Source organism: Neofelis nebulosa, chromosome 14, assembly GCF_028018385.1.
Source record: "Neofelis nebulosa isolate mNeoNeb1 chromosome 14, mNeoNeb1.pri, whole genome shotgun sequence".
Lineage (NCBI taxonomy): Eukaryota > Metazoa > Chordata > Mammalia > Carnivora > Felidae > Neofelis > Neofelis nebulosa.
Genome location: NC_080795.1, coordinates 73,453,468 through 73,466,504, shown reverse-complemented (window position 1 = coordinate 73,466,504; position 13,037 = coordinate 73,453,468). Strand labels below are relative to the sequence as shown.

General features: G+C 46.6%; 1 pseudogene; it reads left to right on the top strand.

Moving 5' to 3' along the window:
* Positions 1-8,343: 8,343 nt before the first annotated feature.
* Positions 8,344-12,861, top strand: LOC131494547 (large ribosomal subunit protein uL11-like; annotated as a pseudogene).
* Positions 12,862-13,037: the final 176 nt, after the last annotated feature.

Below are 13,037 nucleotides of genomic sequence, written 5' to 3'. Positions count from 1 at the left end.
AATCCCAAGCACACTCCATGCTCAGTGTGGAGCCCGACACGGGGCTCAATCTCATGAACCATGAGATCATGACCTGAGCCAAAATGAAGAGTCTGACCCTTAGCCAATGAGCCATCCAGAAATTTGTGTTATAAAACAAATGCATGAAATTACATATGCACAACATTACCCTAAAATATTCAGAGTTCCAAAATTAAATCTTGTACGCCACTGGAGTTCTCATGATATAGTTTGCTCAGTTCCTTCCGTGCTTTATTCTACATAAACATCAAGGTCTTAATGCTTGTAAGCTCTGTTCTCAGCAATTACCTACCACTCTGAAATATGGACGTTTGGGCCCCCCATTTGTTAATGCTTGGATTGAACATTGCCAGGTTATTTTGAACAAAATCAACCAAAATTTAAAGGTCTTTCAAATTGCACAAAATCCAATTGATTGCACAAATAGTTCTGCTGAATTATTTTCCTTTTACATTTAATATTAACTCATGAAAAAAGCCCCTCTATCCTGGTCACTCTTCTTGTGGGTCTCTCAATTTTCTTAATTACAAAAGAAATTAAAGCCTTGTTGAATCACTACGTTGCACACCTGAAACTAATGTAACATTGTGTGTCTACTATACTTCGTTAAAAAAAAAAAAGACCTTGAAAGAATTCCAAGGTTTTTTGTTGTGAAAACGTCTAAAAAGGAACACTGAGTTGAAAAAAAAATGCATTATTTGGAAAAAACTGATTAAAGTACACGCGTATATATGAAATTATTTACTCTTTATCTTAATTTTCAACGTTTACACAATAGAGAAGTGATTTTAATGGACACGGTATAAATTACCTTATAAACTTATAGACTTATTTTCTGCAAATGAGTTTTCAAAAAGAATCATTTAATGCCTAACATTTTTTAATTCCTTTCTTTAAAAGTTTATTTATTTTGAGAGAGAGCACATGAGTGGGGAGGGGCAGAGAAAGAAGGAGGGAGAGAATCCCAACCAGGCTCCACGCTATCAGCGCAGAGCCCGATGTGCCGCAGGTCTAACCTATGAACCCTGAGGTTATGACCTGAGCCACAATCACGAGTCTGACGCTTAGGGGCGCCTGGGTGGCTCAGGGGGTTAAGCATCCGACTTTGGCAAAGTCACGAGTCAGGTCCCTGACTCAGAAGGCTAGGGAACTGACTTTGGAGCAGGAACGAGAACGACCCACATCTTCCCATTCATCCACCCAGGAAACATTATGGAATCCCCATGGTGATGGCGCGCTGTTGGAAAAGCTAAAGAAAGTAGCACAGAGGTTGCAAACTAGCAAGCCCCATGTTGTTCGTTCTGTAGGTTTGTTTTCCCTGGGCTACAGGGTGTTTTTTGTTTTGTTTTGTTTTGTTTAAATGCAAGCCAGTCTTTAAAACCAGACCAACTTTACATGCGAATACAGATGCCCAACTTCTTTTGAGGATTGAGGAATCGGGAGCCCTGGCAATGCTGGTCATATCTTCCCAGGAGATAGCAGTTGGCTGTTGTGGAGTAAGGCTACCCTGTGGAGTGTCAGTTTCACTGTATTTCCCCCACATTTGATTGCTCCCAGGACTTAGGTTGAATATCAGCAGCCATTTGTCATTACATGTATATAGTTCATTTTATCAAAGAGAACTGATTCTGTATACCCATATCTCTGGGATAAGTGGGGAATGAAAGATAGTATGGGGGCCAGAGGAGGTTTTACGAAAACATACCAAATACTCTTGACTTCCTTAGGGTCCCCTGCCTGGTCCCAGCATTTGACTTTCTGACAACTGAAATAGAAGCTGTGATTCCTGTCCTCTGAAACTCTGAACGGAGCAAAAGATGGAGTTGGCCCCCAATTTGCCTGTGTCGCGAACGAAAGCATCAGGATGAAAGTCATTCTCGGCAGGAGGTCTGTCATCTCTCTTTCAGGTGCACGCTGACCCAGCCCCTTCTGATGCTGAGCTCCATCTTGGATTTCTAGTTCTAGCAAAATGGAGCTTCTTCTGCGGTCCCTCCAGCTGCAATGCCTGAGGCCTTATTGGATGATAGCCTTCATCCTTTAAGACTAAACAGAGGTGTTACTACCTGGAGGGAAACGCCGACTCTTTCTCCCTCTTAATTCTTTGAAGTCTGACTTTAGAGGATCTGTCCTTTCTCCTGGAGAAGGGGTTATCACTCTGTAAAGAAATGTGTTCTACAGAAAGGGAAAGGCAATAAGGCTAGTTGGTAGGGAAAAAAAAGTAGTTAAATTAATTATTCAGGAAAAAAGACTGTGAAATAGCCAAACCTAAGAAAGGCAGAGCCCAACCAGGAGAGAAAGTGGCGGCACTGTGGAATGCTTGACATTCTTTTGAACCCTAAGAGCGAAGACAGTCAAGATCACAATGGGATCAGAACAAGTACAGGTAAGAGTTGTATTTTGTGGGGCGCCTGGGTGGCTCAGTGGGTTAAGCATCCGACTTTGGCTCAGGGCATGATCTCACGGTCCGTGAGTTCGAGCCCCGCGTCGTGCTCTGGGCTGATGGCTCAGAGCCTGGAGCCTGCGTCCGATTCTGTGTCTCCCTCTCTCTCTGCCCTTCCCCTGCTCATGCTCTGTCTCTGTCTCAAAAATAAAAATAAAAACATGGAAAAAAAAAAGTTGTATTTTGTGTGTGCCTGTGTCACTGTTTCACTCCGTGTTGCCCTGACAATAAGGGGTCTACCTCATGTAATGATACTATGTGAGAAAAACCAGGAAAAAAACTTGCAAATGAACCAACTGGTAATTCAAAATGGAGATGCCTGTGGTTTAATTAGCCTTCTCTTGGGGGAAGGTCTGGGGAGGGGTTTGGAAAGGTCGTAGAGGAAGAGCGAGATCATAGAGAAGAGACGATGACTTGTGTACCGAAGGGTTGAATGGGAAAGGGAGATGGGGGAGAGAGGGAAATAGACATACCAATATACTGTAAATCCGTGGGCTTTAATCTAGATTCCGGTCAGATTCAGGGTTAGTCCAAACCGTGTAGCCTAGCTCCTTCACTAGCCTCACTGCTTGGAAGGAAATGCGTCACTAGTGATCCCCAGCGGACGCTCATTTTCCTGGCATCAGAGCTCAGGACCAGGGGGACAGACTCTTCTGTGGATCGCTTGCTCCCTCCCTGCTGCAGAGGGGCGGGCCTACCAGAAAGGGGGAGGATCGGGGGGGGGGGTCTCCCTCCTATGCGGCTCTGATACTTTGCAGCTCAGGCAGAAACCTATGAGTAAGTGGTTACTTGGGGCTGGAGAGAGAAAAATTAAGACCTCAAGGAAATCACACTGGAAAATGTGCTTTAAGATTAATTTTGAGGGGCGCCTGGGTGGCGCAGTCAGTTCAGCGTCTGACTTGGGCTCGGGTCACGATCTCACGGTTTGTGGGTTCGGTCCCTCCCTGCATCAGGCTCTGTGTGGACAGCTCAGAGCCTGGAGCCTGCTTGGGATTCTGCGTCTGCCCCTCTCCCGCTGGCACTCTGTCTCTCTCAAAAGTCAGTAAACATGAAAACTAGAATAAAATTAATTTTGAAAAAAAAATAATTTATTCCTTGGCTCGCGGGGACTCATTCTTCTATGAGTTAAATAAGTTAAAAAAAAATATATGTGTATATAGTGCTTTGGAGTTGGTGACGCACTTCCACGCATTTGGTTTGTATAAAATCCTTGTGAGAAGCACGTTATTTTGTAAGGTGGAAGAGGAACCGAAGGCGAATGTTACTCGACCCGCTCCTACTGCACTGCTTCTGACAGTTCTTTGTCCTTTTTCTCTTTTTTCCTAAAAGCAATTGCAATCTTCTCCTTCCATCTCAAACCTTTGGCTCTCCTGTCCTCCCTTCGCATTCAACGATGGCCTTGTCTTCGCCTGTAGGAGACGCGAGTGGATATCCGAGAAGGCCTTTAACTTCTTGCCACTGAGCTTGCACATTTCTCCTCGTCTGTGTGTCCCTTCCCTGAAGTGTGGCCTCGGGGAGGACTCAGGCTTCTCTGTGTTCAGTTTCTTCACCTGTAAAAGTGGGCCGTAGGGGTAGCTACTTTGTGGGGTTATTGTGACCAGATTAGTTAATTCAGATAATTCCTTTGTAGTTAATTATTGCCCAGTCATATCGCCTGCGCATTATTCTTCATGGAGATACGATTTGCATATGGGACCCGGAACAAAATTGAAGAGTCCAATCTGAGGAAGTCTGGCAAATGTATGTGTCCAGGTAGCCATCGCCCACGTCAAGATAAGGAATGTTCTCGTCGCGACAGGAAGTTCATTTGTTCCCCTTCAAAGTCACTTTTCCTCTGCCACCACCCCCTCCCCTTCTTTAACCTGGTCCTCAGGCTGCCTCAGGCACCTGCTAGCCTGCTTTCTATGCGCAGATGAGTTGTGTCTGTTTGTGAACTTCGTGTAAGTGGAATCACACAGCACACAATCTTTTGTGTCTGGTTTCTTTTGCTGAAGTGTAATCTTTGTAAGACTCATCCCTGTTGCCGCATGGGGCCGTGGTTCATCCGTTTTAATTGCCACGCAGTATTCTTTTATACGGATACGCCAAAGTTCACTTCCCATTCTGCTGGCTGACATTTAAGGTATTTTCAGGTTTTGGCTGTTATGAAAAATGTCGTCGTGGACATTCTTGAATAGGTCTTTTGTGGATCATATTCATTCATTTCTCCTGAGTGTGTCCCCGGGAGAGGAACTGTCTGGCCAAGGTAAATGTCTTAATTCAGGCTGTTATAACAAAGTACTATGGGCAGGGGGCTTATCAACAAAATAACCTATATTTCTCACAGTTCTGGAAGCTGGGAGTCAGGGTGCCCATTCTGGGGAGGTCCCTCTTACATGGTGCAGATGGCCAACACCTCACTGTGTCCTCCCAGGGAGAAGGGGAGGGATCTCTCTGGGGTCTCGCTGGCAAGGGCACTCATCCTGTGCATGGGGGCTCCACCCCCCACCCCCTGACCATCTCCCAGAGGCCCCACCTCCAAATGCTGCCACCTTGAGGATTAGGTTTCAACAAAAGAAATTTGGGGGATACAGGCATTCAGTCTACAGCAGTCCAGGTATGATCACTTCATTGGAATTCCCAAATAGCTTTTTTTTCTTTTTAAATTAGTCTATTTATTTTGAGAGAGAGAGAGAGAGAGAGAGAGAGAGAGAGAATCCCAGGCAGGCTCTGCACTGTCAGTGCAGAGCCCGACACGGGGCTCAAACCCATGAACTGTGAGATGACATGAGCCGAAACCAAGAGTCGGACGCTTAACTGACTGAGTCACCCAGGTGCCCTTTCCCAAATGGCTTTCTAAAGTGGTTGCACCTCAGTAAGTTTTAGCCACTATCAGCCCCCCGCCTTTCTCTGTTCCCTTCTCTAAGAGTGGATGGAACGACTCTCCCTTTCGTGGTCATTCCTGTCTCCCCAGGACTCTGCCTCCCCAGTTCCTTGGGACGTCACCATCAGAAAATCATACATTCTCTGCTGTGTCACTGCCTCATTTCTTTATCTCTACTCAAGCCACACCGATCTGGGTTTCTCTTTTGCTCCTTCTCCAAAAGTCCCCTCTCCAAGGCTAGCAGTGACTGCGGTAGGTACTAAGTCTCGACCTTTTATCAACGTTTGATGCTGACCATCATCCTCTCCTGGTTTTTTGACATCTTGGTTTTCTTCCTATCACACTCCTCCTCCTCCTCCGCAGCTCCTCCCCCTCCTCCCCCTCTTCCATTTCTGTCCTCAAAATTGTCTTTGTCTTTTTCCCTCTTCCGTTCCACCTGCCTGTCAGCTGAATATTGCTGTTCCCATGTTCTGCTTTGGGCCTTTTTCTCCTTTGCTGGTGAGCTCCTCCTTGCTGCTGACCCCTAAGTCCGTGTCTCCAGCTGTCTGTTTCCCCGAGCACCAGATGTGCTGCTTATGCATATGCCGGTGCTGTTTCACAGGCACCTGAAACCAAGTAGCATTGAGCCATGTTGTGAAATATTGAGCACAGTGATGATTCATGAAGATTGTGGAAGGGTCAAGTTGCCCAGAGATGAATCCTAGCTCTCTCTCTCTCTCTCTCTCTCTCTCTCCCTTGCTGTTTAACCACGGTAAGTGACCGACAACGTAACAATGAAACCGTGCGCTCTGAAGCCGGATCGCCAAGGTTCAAATCTCAGTTCTGTCCATTTGTCATGGTTTACCAGATTAAAGCCTTTGTCATGCTTCCTTATAATTCCTTATTTAATTAGTTTCCTAGCTACTTTGTTGGGAATGAAGATCAGTGAGGGAAGGGATCAGAACGTCCTGTTTACCATTATATTCCCAAGGTCAAGCATAGTGTCTCTCACATAATAAGCTTTGAAATGTCCTCGGTTGATGGAAAGGCTGAATGAACAAATAAATGGCTTGGGCTGGCAACAATGGACGTGCCGTGGAGATTTAGACAGTGACCCTTCTGCAAGTGACCTGACTGCTAATGAATATGCATCTACAGTGATATATTATTACTAGGTACTTGAATTATTTTCAGGTCTCTACAAATATAGAATAAGCTGATAGGGGCATCTTTCTACCACGTTCAAACGTTTTCCTTTTTTTATTTCTTCTTTGGCATGGCGTCACCACGGTAGAATACTCAGCCAAGAGTTCTAGGGTAATTTTAACCTCTGGTTATATAACAAAATACTTTTATGACCAGAAATGAGCCCCTTTTTTTCCCATGGACATTTGGGCCTTTGCCTCTAAGTAAGCATTGGCCTCCAAGGCCCATAGTCTCTTCCTTCAAGAACATGGAGATTTACACGCAGGACCCTGAGAGTCTTTTTGTCCTTGTTGTCTCCAAGAATAAAAAGAAGGCCTTAAATTAAAGTGGTAGACATCTCTTTTGAACCAGAGGAATACCGGCTTGATTGTAAAGGAAATAAAATATTAGATTTGTAGTTTGAGACCCCTAGAGAGAACTGAAATAATGAAAAGGAGATTACCAGGAGGTCTTCTGTATGAAAAAGCAGAACCGGATGCATTTTTAAGGTTCCTGAGAGTGACTTTGGGAAGATAAGGATAATGACTATAATTGATTGCCACTTATTATGTTCCAGGCACTGTGGTAAGTGCTTCTCAGGCACTATTTTCTTAGTCCTCACAAAATGCAGCTGAAGTCAAGAGCATCAGTCAGCCATGTCTATCCACCTGGTTCTGCAGACCCTGTCCTGCCCATCTCTGTCTCCTGAAGGCACCCACCAGCACGTGGGCACCCATGTTTGGATTATGGATGGGGGTAGGGAGTCCCTCTTCAGTCATAAGCCTACATCTCTTTCTGCAGTCCAGCTTTCACCAACACCTTGTTCAAGTTCCAGGCCTTTGTGTGGCCAGTAGTCATGTTTTCCGGATATACGGTTTTCCATTTGACTGTATTTGCAAGTGTGCTCTCAGCATGGAACTCTGGGGAAAGTGGGTGAATGGCACGTTTTAGGCCTCAAAACCACACCCCGTCCCCCTCATATCCCTGGGAAGTTAGTTCTTTTACTGGGTACCTGTAGTTTGGTTGTTGGTTCCCAATTTAAAAATCAATTCAAAAAATGGAAAAAAAAAAACATCGAAGACAGTCCACCCCTAATTTCCTATTTTATGAGATGTGGAGATGTGCTTGAGCCCATGCTCGTGGGTCCTCAGCAAAGCAGGGACCAGGTCACAAGCCCCCCACCTCAAATGCAGTATTCTTCCGGTCAAGTGCAATCTTCTCAAGACCTCAGCCTTCCCAAGATTCTCAGTGCCCAGGCACCTCCCTTTCTTCCCCACGCGTCTAATCAGAAGCCAGTTCTGAGTGTGGAAGCAGCAAAGAATCATTGTAAAGCATCTTGGTCCACACCCTTGTCACATTAAACAGACACATAAGGTATTGCGATGCTCCAGGTACTGTTCTAAGCACATCGCAAATGCTACTTTCTTAAATTCCCAAATAAGCCTCATGGAATAGACTTTACTATTATCCCTGTTTTATAGATGAGGAAACTGAGGCACGGAGAGACTGAGTGTTGGCTCAAGGTTATAGAGCTGGTAAGCCATGGAGTCAGGATATGTACCCAGAGAACGTGTGACACCAGAACCCCTCAGCTGGATCACGGATTCTGCTGCTGTCATAGGTTAGGAAACACTTCCAGGCTGTGGAAGTGGCTTCCAGAATCCATTGGTGAGTTGGGGGCACGGCAGAACCCTCACCTCCTGATGCAGAGCTCTATCTTTGCAGACCTTCTCAGGTTATCTTCTCTGTTCTGTTTTTATTCTTTAAATTTTTTTTAAATGTTTTTATTTATTTATTTTTTTGGAAGAGAGAGACAAAGCATGCACAGGGGAGGGGCAGAGAGAGAGGGAGACACAGAATCCCAAGCAGGCTCCAGGCTCTAAGCTGTCAGCACAAGGCCCGACGCAGGGCTCGAACTCACGGACCACGAGATCATGACCTGAGCCGAAGTTGGACGCTTAACCGACTGAGCCACCCGGGCACCCCAGTGTTTTTATTCTTTAAATTACAAGTGGGATTCAACCACCAGGAAACTCAGGATCGTTTTTCAATGTCTCACCTTTATTTATGTTTTTAGGGAAGGAGAGTTAAAAAGAAAGTCAGCAGTCTGGAAAATGAAACATTCTGCCCTTGCCTCCCGAACACGACCAGGCCGAGCTGTAACTCAAATCACTCTTTGTACTGCTTGGTCATCAATCCCTCCGAACTGAGTTCGTGTGAAAATTAATGGGAGAGCAGTGTCTGGTCTTGAACCACAGCGAACCAACCAATCTGACCGCTGAAAACACCTCCCGCCCTTCATTTCTGATGCTGACACAGAGAGAGATGATTTATTGCCACCGAAAGGTCCTATACATCCCGCGCCACGCAGCAGGCTCCTTTGCTCCAGAACGTTAACAGGTTGTTTTGCCTTCCTTATTCTTTGCTTCCTTCTGGACCGAGAGGCCAAAGGCCCACGCTCTCCCCTGGGCTCTGCCACTAACTTACTGTGTAACCAGAGCTGAGGCATTTTATCACCTGCAGCCTTGGTTTTCTCACTCATAAACACAGGAGTATAACACTGCAGCCACATTTACGGACACCCTTAGGATTGCTCCCTTGGTGTTTCCTGAGGTATGGCTCAGGTCTCGCTATTTCCACAGCCCACAGACTCAAGGCTAATATGTGCTCCGACTGACCACTGGAGCATAGCATACAAAGGCCTGTTGAAGCATCTTGGCCAAAACTACTAAGTGATATGGTGGTGGGACTGGCAATGAATTGTGAGTTCCTAGGACGGCTGAAACATACTAACACAGACGGGGAGGCTTAAGACAACAGGCACTTACTCTTCCACAGTTTGGAGGTTAGACGTCTAAACTCAAGATCTGGGGAAGGCTACATTCTCTCCAAAGGCTCTGGAGGAGGATCTTTCCTTCCTCTTCCTCACTTCTGGTGGTTGCTGGCGATCACTGGTGTTCCTTGACTTGTTGATACATCGCTTCGATCTCTTCCTCCAATGTCCATGACTTCGTCCCTGCGTGTCTCCTCTTTGTCCGAATTTCCTCTATTAGGGGGACATCAGTCATCAGAATCGGGCACATCCCAATCCAGCATGATCTCATTTGATCTTTTTTACATCTGCGAAGAAAGTATTCATTTCCAAATAAGGTCACGTTCACAAGTACCAGGGCTGGGAGTTGAGTCTGTCTTTTCTGAGTGGTACAATTTAACTCACAACAGAGGAGGACCCAGCGTTCCTGCTCCAATATTTGTCAGGAGGGATGAAAAAGACGGCACAGAAACCTAAAACAAATATGTTAGAAGCGATTTTTGGCCGAAAAGCAATCACAATGAATAATGTAGCTGATACTTACATGGTGCTTCTGATGGGTGTTTTTAAGGCATCCTTTTTTGTTGTTCTTTTTCCTTTTTCAAAACCAAAATGAGGTCAGCAAGGCAGGTGTTATAATGTCCATTTTACAGATAAAGAGGTTCAGGTGCGTGGATTTACTACGGACGTCTTCCGGGCACATTTCTGTGTGGAGCTGCTGGTGGGGAGAGTTGGAGTGAGAGGAGAAGTGAATCAGAGCTGAGGGAAAAATATAAAGTGATACCAGAGAAGGTCCTTGCCTGGACTAAAGATAAGGTATCCCCAGGGCTTTGGAATTATCCAGAAACCCAATGAGGTCAAGGGCAGTGTTGCCACACCTGCACTTTTGCTTGCAAAGAGCTTATGAGGTTTTTGAGACAAATCTTCTGTGTCTGAGGCCGGTTCTCAGCCATTGCCACCAGCTTCTCTCTTGTACGGACTCCTATGCGGAAAAGATGAGATGCTATCTGTAGAAACATAGCTTGCAACGTTGACCCTCCGTTGGTGTCTTGGAACATAGCTGGTAAACAGTCTCTACGTGGATATGAAACTTTCCAGAAAGGAAAGAATGGCTCATCGTGCCTAACTGGTTTGTACAGGAACTGGGTTTATGCTGAACACCTGCTTTCTTTCTGGGAGTCTGGAATTCCGGTATGTGCCGGGCAGAGGATGCCTGTGTGACCAACGTTGGTGACCGAACTTCCAATGAGCGTCCGTGGAAGACAGCACTTCACATGTGTTGTCACATGCCTCCTACTTGTCTCTGGAGAAATTAAGCATGTCTTGTGCCACCCCACTGGGAAAGGGCTCTCGGAGGCTTGCAAGGGATTTTCCTTTTGACTTTGCACTGCACGCGTTCTCTTTTTTTGGCCAATTTTGCGTTGTATCCTTTCACTGTAATAAATCTTCGACGGGAGTACACTTTTGGCCTTCGGCTTGGAGGAGGTGAAGGTGCAACTCTCTTCGGTCGTCCAGAATCTGGGTTCATCTGACACCAGCCGCCTCCACCATGCCGCCTGAGTTCGACCCCGATGAAATCAAAGTTGTTTACCTGACGTGCACTGGTGGTGAAGTAGGTGCTGCATCTACCCTGGCTCTGAAGATCGATCGGCTCACTGGTTCTGTCTCCAAAAAAGCTTGGTGATGACATCGCCAAGGCAACCGGTGATTGGGAGGGTCTGAGGATTACAGTGAAACTGACCATTCAGCACAGGCCGGCTTGAATTGAAGTGGTGCCTTCTGCCTCTGCCCTATTTATCAAAGCCCTCAAGTTACCGCCGAGAGACAGAAAGAAGCAGAAAAACATTAAGCGCAGTGGAAATACCGCTTTTGATGAGATTGTCAACATTGCCCAACAGAGGCAGCACTGATCTTTAGCCAGGGAACTCTCTGGAAACATTAAAGAGTTCCGGGGCACCGCCCAGTCTGTGGGCTGCAACGTTGATGGCCGCCCCCCTCATGACATCACAGATGACATCAGTAGTGGTGCCGTGGAATGCTCAGCTAGTGAAGGAAAATATTTCAGTAAAGGATCATTTGGCAATGAAAGAAAAGAAAGAAAGAAAGAAAGAAAGAAAGAAAGAAAGAAAGAAAGAAAGAAAGAAAGAAAGAAAGAAAAGGGAAGGGAAGGGAAGGGAAGGGAAGGGAAGGGAAGGGAAGGGAAGGGAAGGGAAGGGAAGGGAAGGGAAGGGAAGGCAAGGGAAGGCAAGGGAAGGCAAGGGAAGGCAAGGGAAGGCAAGGGAAGGCAAGGGAAGGCAAGGGAAGGCAAGGGAAGGGAAGGGAAGGGAAGGGAAGGGAAGGGAAGGGAAGGGAAGGGAAAGGAAGTACAACAGTTTGCTGAGTCTGCGGGTCTTTTCAGCCAATCGCTGAACCTAGGCGTGGCCTTGGGATCTCCAACACAATTCCCTCCATCTTCGTGCCTAGGACAGTCTCTTCTCCCTCCCTACCACTCTGTCTTTCTGCAAGATCTTTGAGGAAAAAAATGGCTCTGGCTGGAAGTCCGTCACTACAGATGGTACCTGACACACACTAGCTTGTTAGCTCTTCTGGCCAACGATGCATCCAGGGTTTGGGGTGGTTTTGTCACGTGTTTTGTTTTTTATGAATTAATGCAGGGAAATGTCTTTCTGAGGAAAGACGAGCTGCTCTTTGCTCTGGTTTTAGTTTGGCTGAGAAGACAAATCTTTTTTTTTTTTTTTTTTTAAGCTTATTTATTTATTTTGAGAGAGAGAGAGAGAGAGAGCAAGAGAGGGGCAGAGAGAGAGAGAGAGATTGAGAATCCCAAGCAGGCTCTGCGTTGTCGGGAGTGTGGAGCCAGATGCAGGGCTCGAACTCATGAACCACGAGATCATGACCTGAGCCGAAATCAAGAGCTGGACGCTTCACCGACTGAGCCACCCAGGCACCCCTGAGAAGAGAAGTCTTAAAACAGTTTGGCGAACAAAACTGTGTGAGAAACATATGCGTGTGTGCGCGCGCACAGACGGGCACACACAGGCTTATAGACGTGTGTATATTTCACGTACATTTCTCTATCACCACCTATGTGTCATCCCACTGCTACACTTGCCACCATCCCTGCATTCGTGACCATCACTTGCACCAACAAACTGGCTCCATCATCAGCCTCCGGCTCTCAGGGCCAAGGTCTCACATCGTTCCTGGCGTGCAGTCTCCCCCACAGCTGCCGCCATGTCCGTTAACACAACCGATACCCCTCCCCCTGCCACCGTCATTGCCAGGGCCATCTTCCCCACGGGCCCCCACCGTCACCACCTGTGCCAACGGCCCTCTTCAGTCGCAGCATTTCCTCTGCCACCGTCTTGTCGCCACCACCCCCCTCCCTGGCCCTCCGGTAGCACGGTTCACGCCACGTTGTTCTTGCTCACTCCGTCGGCCACTAATCGAATCGCCACTACCACCTTTGCGAACAAAGCCACCGCCTTGACAACCGTAAAAACCGTTCACAAAAATACCAGCAGGGTTTTATTCTCAGAAAAAATTGTGAATTCTTTATGGTGATCCCAACTGGGCCAGTGCTTCTGTGTGATAGTAGGGGCAAGCTGGCCTCCGGTAATTGGTGCGGGAATGGAAAAGTACTGGAGGAAACAGAAAGAAGGAATTAACAGTTTCTCTCAGAATAGAAATCAGGCCCCATAATCAGCACAGTGTCCCTGTACTTGGACGTCAAAGGCACC